Genomic DNA, 9,163 nt, shown 5'->3' on the forward strand with positions numbered 1-9,163 from the left:
GTCAACTCTTACACCAGGAACGGTTGAGGGGCCTCAGGGCTGACAACACAGCAAATCAGGCATGACAGGATGGATCTCATCGAAACTTTTTAAATACTGAATAATTTGAAGAATTAAGCCAGACAACTTCTTAAAGAGGTTAGATATAACACAAGCCAGGCGCAAAGGTTTCAAGCTCAACATGGAACAATGTAGAAATGAAACAGGAAATGCTTTTTCTCTCACAGGGGTTATAAACCCATGGAACCGCCTATCTTCCGAATTAGTAAATACCAAAATTGTTGAATTATAAAAAGCTGCTTGAAAAAATCATCAGGACAAATGAGGAGACCTTTGACAACCCGCTGGCTTCCTGTCCTTGTCGAGGGAACTAAAGTGTGACCCTCAGGAAAATTCAGGTATATGTGACTCTACTTTCTGAAACAGTAATGTTGTGTTGCTAATATATACTTTATATTTCTAGACCTTGTTCAGGAATCCTTTCTCATACAGCATTTGGTAGATCCCACACGAGGTAATAACATCCTAAATCTTGTGCTAACTTCAGAAAAGGGCATGATTGATCTAATTCAGGAAGGGGAAAAGCTAACCCTCTCAAGTGATCACCATATTTTAAGATGGGCTACGAATATAGAAACCCGCATAAAGGTAAATGATGATGAATTTCTAGATTACCAATGAGAAGCTTATCAAGGAATGAGACAGGAACTGCAAAACATCTCTTGGAGGTAGCTGATAGGTGAGAATGGCATGGAAGCATCATGGCAAAATTTGAAGAAGGTCACCACGGAACTCGTTCAAAAGTATGTGCCAAAAAGGAGAAAGAAAATAATTGAAACTAGATGGATGACACAGGTCGTAAAACGAGCATTGATAACCAAGAAGAACCTCTGGAGAACGAATAAATCCACGATGCACATGATTGATTATGGGGATATATAAAAGGCCACTAAACTCAGCCACCCAGGAAATCAGATCAGATAAAAAGAAACTACAAAAGAAAACATTCTCAAAACATAAAGAAATATCTAAAATCGTTCTATGCCTACATTAAAAGTAAAACCAAAACAACGGACTTGGTTGGATCCTTAAGAAATGAGACTAACCAAGTTTTAATGGACGATGAAAAGTCGACAAACACTCTGAATGAATGAATAATGTTCACACTAGTAAGGTTAGATGACATCCCATCACCCACACAAATGTTTGAAGGAGGTAATGAGAATGAATTAAAGGATAAATCCATAACATGCAACATAATCAGGAAGAACATTGACAAACTTAAAGACTCAAAATTGTTACGGCCCTCTCGGGTCGCAACTGGGTTCTTACTCTGATGTTGTTAGAGGAAGGGTATCCGGCCCCAAGTTAGTAGTGGCTTTCAAGGGATGTGATCCGTAACGCAAGTAAATTAAAGGGGGAAGGGAAATAAAGTCAAAAACTTAATATAATATAATTATCACCGTCACCAATAAATAAGATATATATGATTACACGGGGGGGGGGGGGTATAAACACTATAATACACGATGTAGTCTTCCTCTGAAGACCCTGGACGTTCTCGGTGCCAAGCTCTTGGTGCTCTCGTGTCCTCACGACGAATCCTTCGAGAATCTTGAGTCTACCCCGGCCACAGGCCAGCCAAAACACAGTTCCACTGGGTGCACCGTCGTGGAGGCCGTCAACCACAAGTCCAGCAGATAGCTGGCAGGTTCTAAATCAGCGACGCTGGTTAGGCCACTCCACGAGCAATACTAGGGTCGCGCCCTAGTCAGGAGCCTCGTGTGATACCACAGATCACTCTCCTTTCCACAACACCCCAGTGGTTAAGCGTCTCCACCAGTCAGTCCCGGGTATGACAATCCTTCAACTGCCGCTTTACAGGCAGGGTAACACCACAGTGTTCATCCGGGGGGTGACTCACAGCTGCTGCAGCAAACACTTGGTGACGAGACGGCTGCCTTGGGTAGACTGATCCAACCTCCATTACAGCAGTCCCAGGTCGACTCTGTAATCAGACACGTCATCAGTAACAGGGACACACTAAAGCACCTCACTTACAGGCTCAGACCCAAACGCCCACCTATCCACTCCATAGATGGCGTTGTCGTCTGAGCACCACCTCACCAGAGGTCAGCAGCGGCTGTGTTGTGAGCTGAACAGGACTGGAAACTGGCCCTGGTGGCCAGTACAGCTCGTCCTCACCAGGTGTCGTCGTCCATTTGGAGGGGGTTTCTGGAGCTGACCCACAGATGGCGTGGTCGTCACTGCTCCAGGCTCGGACGCTGGATTCGGGTCCGTAACAAAAATCCCCAGGTGTGGATGGAATACAATCCAAAGTCATAAAGTAACCGGCAGTAGAACTACGCCTACCGCTGAAATTACTTTTCACAAAATATCTGTACCAAGGGATAGTCCCTCTTGATTGGAAAAATGAAAAAGTTACCACTATTTTAAAAAAAGGCAGAAAGAGCTCTGCACAAAACTACCGGCCGATAGCTTGACATCACTCATCTGCAAGCTCGTGGAGAGAATCCTAAGGGAGAGAATCATTTGACATCTTTCAGTGATAATCTGAACATTTATGTAAAATCGACATAACATGGGTTTGTTTAAAATAGATCCAGCCCTCCAAACCTGTTAACATTCTTAGAAACGGTAACCAGCTACTCAGAAAAAGGACTTCCGGTGGATCTAGTATACATGGATTTTGCTAAAGCCTTTGATAAGGTACAACATAAGTGACTGGCAATGATAGTCTTATTAAAGGCACATGTAATAAATGTAGAATACTAGAATGGGTAAAACAATAGTTAAAACAAAGATACCAAAGAATCGTGCTAAATGGAAAGGAATTTGACTGGATATGGTAAGTACAGCACCACAGGGGTCCATTTTGAGGCCAACCCTTTTTGTCATATATTTCAAAGACAATGACAAGAATATTACAAACCACGTCATGAAATGTACAGATGACACACATATTTATGGTAAAGTGGGAAAGGAAAATAATATTGAAGCCTTATAACGAGACCTACATGAACTCCACAAATGGTCTGAAAACTGGCAAATGCTTTTTAATATCGACAAATGCAAGGCCTGACATGTGGGGCATACCAACCCATGCCACAACTACCAAATTAATAACATTACATTACAGCAGATTGATGAAAGAATGGACCTGGGAATAAAAATCAATCACTCGGTGAAAGTTGCATAACAAGTAGGAGCAGCTGTCAAAAAAGCTACAGAAACCCTTAGAATAATGAAGCGTACCTTTGACTTATAGAAAAATAAGGTAGTAATTAAATTGTGTAAATCTCTCGTGCAATCCCAATTGGATTTCTATATCCATGAATGGAGAACTCATCTTCAGAAGGGCAAAGCTGCTCTGGAGAAAGTGCAACTCCGGGCAACAGAAATAATTCCAGAGCTAAGTTAACTCGCGTATCAGGAACGATTGAAGGCCACAGGACTAACAGCAATGCAAACCAGGCATGAAACCGCGGATCTCATCTAAACTTTTAAAGCACTGAACAAATTGGAAAATTGTTGATCCGGACAATTTCTTCAAAAGGTCAGCTGCAACACAAACAATGAGCAACGGTTTCACGGTCAACAAGCCACAATGTAGGACTGAGAGCAGGAGATGCTTTTTCACCCACAGGATTATAAGCCCATGGAACTGCCTACCCGCTGAAGACGTAAGTGCCAAAACTCTGTTAAATATTAAAATCCAACGGTAAAAGATCATCAAGGCAAATTGAGGGGACGTTCGGCAAGCCACTGGCTTCCTGTACTCGTCAAGTTTCTCGTCCTGTCCATGTAGCCTGTGCTACATGGACATTTCGTTCTGAGTAGCTAAATCTAAAACAACAACAACAGCAGGCCGCACCAGGAGCACAGTTACAGCCCCTCTCCTATGACAGGTAAGTCCACTACGGGCTCACCATAGCCCGTGCTACTTGGAACGTTTTGTTCCCAGTAGCTGAATCTTAAACAACAACAACAACAGCAGCAGGCCCCGGGCGCATTTTCCTCTTCAACTGTCTCATGAACAATTCATGAAGCTCAAGTTACCAAAAACCAAACTACTTAACTATGCAGACGACTTTGTGGTCATTATCAATAGCAAAGGCACCAAGAACCATGCACAAAAATGACTAGATATTATCATCAGGGAAGTGGAACGCATAACAGTGAAAATAAAGCAATAAAATCAAAGCAATGGCCGTTAAAATGAGAACTCAACACATCAGACTCGCAATACAATGACATGAAATTGAGTGGGTTACATCTTTTCAATACCTAGGAGGCATGATAGACAGCCAGTTGAAATTCACTCAAGAAATTGAATATCTTCGGCAACGCTGTAAAGCCAGAAACTCAGTTTTGCGCTCCCTGACAAGTCTTAGAGATGGTGCATCTCTACCAGTACTCAAAATGTACTACGTTTAAGCAGTTAGGTCACTCATTGACTATGCTGCCCCTGCTCTTACATCCCTCAGTGATAACCAATGGGAAAAACTGGAAGTGTCTCAAAATGATGCTCTGCGAACAATGCTTGGAGCACCTATATGGACGCGTTGAAAGAATATAACAATGGAAACCAACTTACCAGCCTTAGAAAACAGGATCAAACAAAGGATAGCCACCATAACAGCAAAACTTGTTGGAACCACCGCCAGACTGTCAATCAAAGATAGCATACACAGATCGCTTCAGAGAAACCTTCAATATAGAACAAGTGCATGGACGGATAATCTGGTCAAGATTCTAGAGAAAGTGGACTTGAAATGAACCATTAAAAACAAAGGGGAAGAAAGACCATGTCAACGCTTTCGGCAGCCTCCTCCATGGGAAGAATCGAACCGAAAGATTAACATTGAAGGATTACCAGTTTTAAAAAAACCAGCATGTGACTCAAAGAGGCTCAAAGCAGTCATAGAACAACAAATGGAAACCGTCTCAAGACCTACAACGACTCACATCTTCACAGATGGATCAGTTGATCAAGAAAGAGGTTCTGCCGGGGCAGCAGTTTACACTACCAACCATGAAGCTTACTGGAGCATGAATAGTGGGTGCTCAACATTGCAAACAGAATTATATGCCTTGAAGGAGGCCACAAACTGTACAATTGAGAATGATTTACATGATGTCATCATTCATACCGACTCTAAATCTTCGCTCCAGGCATTGTTATCCAGCAAGCACAGAGATAATATACAACTCACAGAAATTCCTTTTTTATTAATACATTAGGTTCTGCATTTGTGCAGCTACCCTAGACTATATGATGGGGAGCACAGTGTGTCAAAAAGCTAGCTACGTGATGCTAAGAATTCCCCATCACACAGGATGACTGGTCATACAGAGGCATATGATAAGTAGTCTGCACTGACAGACTCCGTGCTCGTTATGAGGATATCATGAACACAAGAGTGAATAAGGTAGCAGTAATACTAAAAGTCCCTATCTCGCAGGATGGTTAGTCATACAGGGCCATATGTTCAGTAGCCTGCACTGGAAAATTTTGGGAACACTATGAGGATATCTTCAAGAAAATGAGAGTGAATAAAGTAATTGCAAAGCTCCAGGTATCTCATGCTAACTGGTTTGAAAGGTCTAATAACTGGGCATTAGATGATGAAGTGTGGGGAGATCATGTTCTCCCGCAATTTCTGCTCACAGAGTTTGCACCTGGAGTGTTCAGGATTGGGAGATCCGTCACCTGTAGCCACCTGCCACAAGTAATGGTAACCCAACTGGATCCTGGCAACCACTGTGTCGCACAGTCTTGTGGACGTTTTGTGCTGCCTATAGATATAGGTTTCAGATCTGACCAAATCATAGCTTTTGATTTGATATAGGTCGTTTGGAGTCAGTAATTTCTTTCCTATCAGACCTGAGTATTTGGACCAATATAGTTTTGACAGAAGAGATGGGGATACCTAGATCTAATTCAACTTCATCTTTGTTACACGCTAATTTGGCTGCAATGTCTGTCTCATTTTGATGGGTTATATTTATGTGTGATGGTATCCATACAAAGGAGATTCGAGACCCTTTGCTCTGTGCAGCTATTAGGTCATTTATAATTAATTGGTAGTATTAGGTTCTTGCTGTCGATCTTCCAGGAGAAGTTTTCGATTGCTTGAAGAGCATTGAATCACAAAATATTATTCCTCCTCCTCCTCCAATGTTTTTTAATGTACTGGTAGCTAGTTGTAATGCTGTTAGTTCTGCTTGTGTGGAGGTCAGCCAGTTGTTTAACCTAACACTGACAGTCTTTAAGCAAATATTATTTATATAAAACCTACATGCTGCTGCAGTCCGTCAAGTAAACGATTGGACTGAGCCGTCGGTGTAGACACAGTGCTCGTGAGATCTTAAATTCTCGATGGAGGAGGTGATTGCTTCGAGTGTGACAGTTTTGAGAAGAGTAAGAGTCTCATTACCTTTCTTGGTGGCAGGTGTGTATGATACTTGAACGGTGGGGTACAGATAAAGAGGAATATCAGAGACAGGTAGATTGTACTTTAAAGGAATGCTGAATTTAATGAGATTGTAGGCATTTTTGCTCAGCCATTTATCATAAAAGGAGTGAGTTGGTATGTCGGCACCAGTCAATAGGGTGTTAACAGCACTAAATAATTTGTCGCTGAGCAATGCAGATGTAAGGTCTCTCATGACTTTAAGGAAAAAGGTCGAGTTGACTTGCATGATTCTCTGTAGTATGGTTGGAAGCTTCAGTTCTTCCCTCATGTTGATGATTCTTGTGCATCTTGGGGCACCAAGAATTATCCTCATGGCTTCATTCTGTACTACTTCAAGTTTGTCCAACACAGAGGAGGGGAAATTAATTAAGTGCCAAGCATTATAACACAAACTTCATATAGAATAGTCTAGCATATTTAATATTGATACCAATTGTGACGGAGTTCCCCCCCCTTATAATTCTCCCATGCCTGCAGTAAGAGTCATGTCTACTTTTCCCAAGCGTTCTCTACGTTGCAGGCTACAATTTGATATATGGGAGAGAGTGAAGTGTTCTCGGAGACCCGAGAAATTAGTGAAATAGTAATATTTTGGCCTGTGGTTTAGGCCCTTTAGGGAGCCAAGATGGCGCTGGCTTCCCTGATCTCCCGCCAAAACCGTGTGACGTCAGTGGCACCGGATTGGTCACCGACAGCAGTGTGGCACTGGGAGCCAATGAAAACCTCCCGTGGCGAAAGTGACGTCACGAAGGAAGGGGGTCCGGCCAGCGCGCCGGGCTGGCGCCAGCAGTCAGACACGACACGTCATAGAGGTCGGACGTGCGACGAGTGGTCCTGTCTGTCGGACAGCTGTTTCCCACTACCGTGGATTTACGCGTCATCGGAAGTTCGCCAGTACTCTGAGAAGTCTTCCCTAGTTCATGTGTTGAACCAGAAGAGGGAATTGACGGTTATTTGAGCAACAAGTGCTCCAGTCAGGTACTGTGCCAGTAGCAGTGAAGCCGTGCAGTGACGTATATTGACGTCTGTGGCAATTCACCAGTTCGTGACAGCGTAGTGGCTGACAGAGCCACCGGGTAGCTGAGGAAGAGAGGACTATTTGGGGAAACCGAACGACTGTAGCTGAGACGTAGGCGACAGCCGTTGCTGGGAGAAGACGACGGCCAGGAGACCGACTCCAACCTTCAAGAAGTCAAGAAGGAGGACGGACCTGCAGTGAGGAGGCACGGAGACGACGCGCTAAACGGTGGGACGACGAGAGGCTCTGGTAGGACACGACGACGTGTAGTGTGGGGGCGTTCCCGACACGAGGACCAGGAGCTACATCTCGACTCTCATCGGAGGATAGGGTGAAGTAGGTGGTTCTAGTTCCCTCCCCATTCCCCTTTAGTTAGATATATAATTCGGCTATATTATCTAGCCCGAAGATTTTATATGTCGTGAGCAAGTCTCACCTATGTCATGGTAAAGCACCAGGGTGCTAGACAGTACTATCAAGAGTACTTGTAATATTCATGTTGATTATTGGTGTGTACAGACACCAGGAACCAGTGATAAATTTACTGTGTTGTGTATATCTTTCTATAGATTTGTGATATGAACATATAGTGGTAAATTATATATAAGATTATGCCAGTATTTGGAGGTTAGGCTATGTGCCCAGAAACTATTTATTTTCCATGTATTGATGATTGATTTATATACCATATATATGTCTATGTTCATTCAGTGAATAATCATTTGTGAGTACAGTGAATTATTGCGTTATCGCCAACGAGAGAAAGTACTGAAAACTCCAGTGTTAATAGTTCATAATATATTGATGAGTGAAGAACAATGTGAAGCCATTACAGTGAATCATTATAGCATTGATTGTAGAAAAGACTGTTTGAGCCTGAGTACAGTGCAACCGAGTAATCCGGTTTATTTAGCCAATATCGAGTGTGCGAGTTTCTAGTAATATTGGAGAATTTAACGAAACAGCGAATCTAGAAAACAAGCAAAGTTCGCGCGGAGAGGCCATTACGATCAGCTGTTCTTGACACTTGATGAGGAAGGGAGATGTTGCCACCTTATGATCACATAATATCCGTGGGAATTACCGGCCGAGTCAGGATCAGTTGATTTATGATTATTGTGTGGCCTTGTGACATCTTTCATACATTTTAAGTAAAATACAAAACTCTCTTTGTGTTTTTATCATCCCCTCCATTGATCTTGTGGCTATACTATACCTGTAAGCATAGAGTGATAACAATAAGTACCTGCCTGATTCCTGACCTTTGAGTGTGACCTTGCCAAGGCTACCACTGAATACACCAGTCCACTGAGGGTGTTACTGGCCACCTTAAACACCAGTTGGCGATCTTGTGTTTAACCGTAGAGCCCTATTGTTGGGGAGGGCACACGACAGTCGAGGTGAACGAGTCGTGTTCTCACTCTTTCTTAATAAGAGGCCGTTAAGATTGACTGGGAGACTCTCCTGGCGTGCAGTGGCGCCGTGAGGATCGAGGGAAGACCCGCAGGGCTACGGTGAGTTACCTTGAGCATAACTATTGCTCACCCCAGAGTAAGGGTAGAGAATAATAGAGAGGTGAAAACCCCGACATTGGCGACCTCGCCAGGATTTCGATCGGAGTAAAGGTTGCAGTGGTGGTACTTGG

At 43.2% G+C, this 9,163-nt stretch overlaps 1 protein-coding gene across 1 annotated transcript in view; it reads left to right on the forward strand.

The window, feature by feature from the left end:
- LOC123765211 (nose resistant to fluoxetine protein 6) overlaps nucleotides 1-8,686 on the forward strand; it is a 167,261-nt gene extending 158,575 nt beyond the window's left edge. Inside the window, exon 18 of the mRNA XM_045753681.2 lies at nucleotides 18-8,686. The gene's annotated coding sequence lies outside the window, so the exon portion shown is untranslated. The remainder of the gene's footprint in view (nucleotides 1-17) is intronic.
- The last annotated feature ends 477 nt before the right edge of the window (nucleotides 8,687-9,163 follow it).

The sequence above is a fragment of the Procambarus clarkii genome, chromosome 33, assembly GCF_040958095.1.
Source record: "Procambarus clarkii isolate CNS0578487 chromosome 33, FALCON_Pclarkii_2.0, whole genome shotgun sequence".
Classification (NCBI taxonomy): domain Eukaryota; kingdom Metazoa; phylum Arthropoda; class Malacostraca; order Decapoda; family Cambaridae; genus Procambarus; species Procambarus clarkii.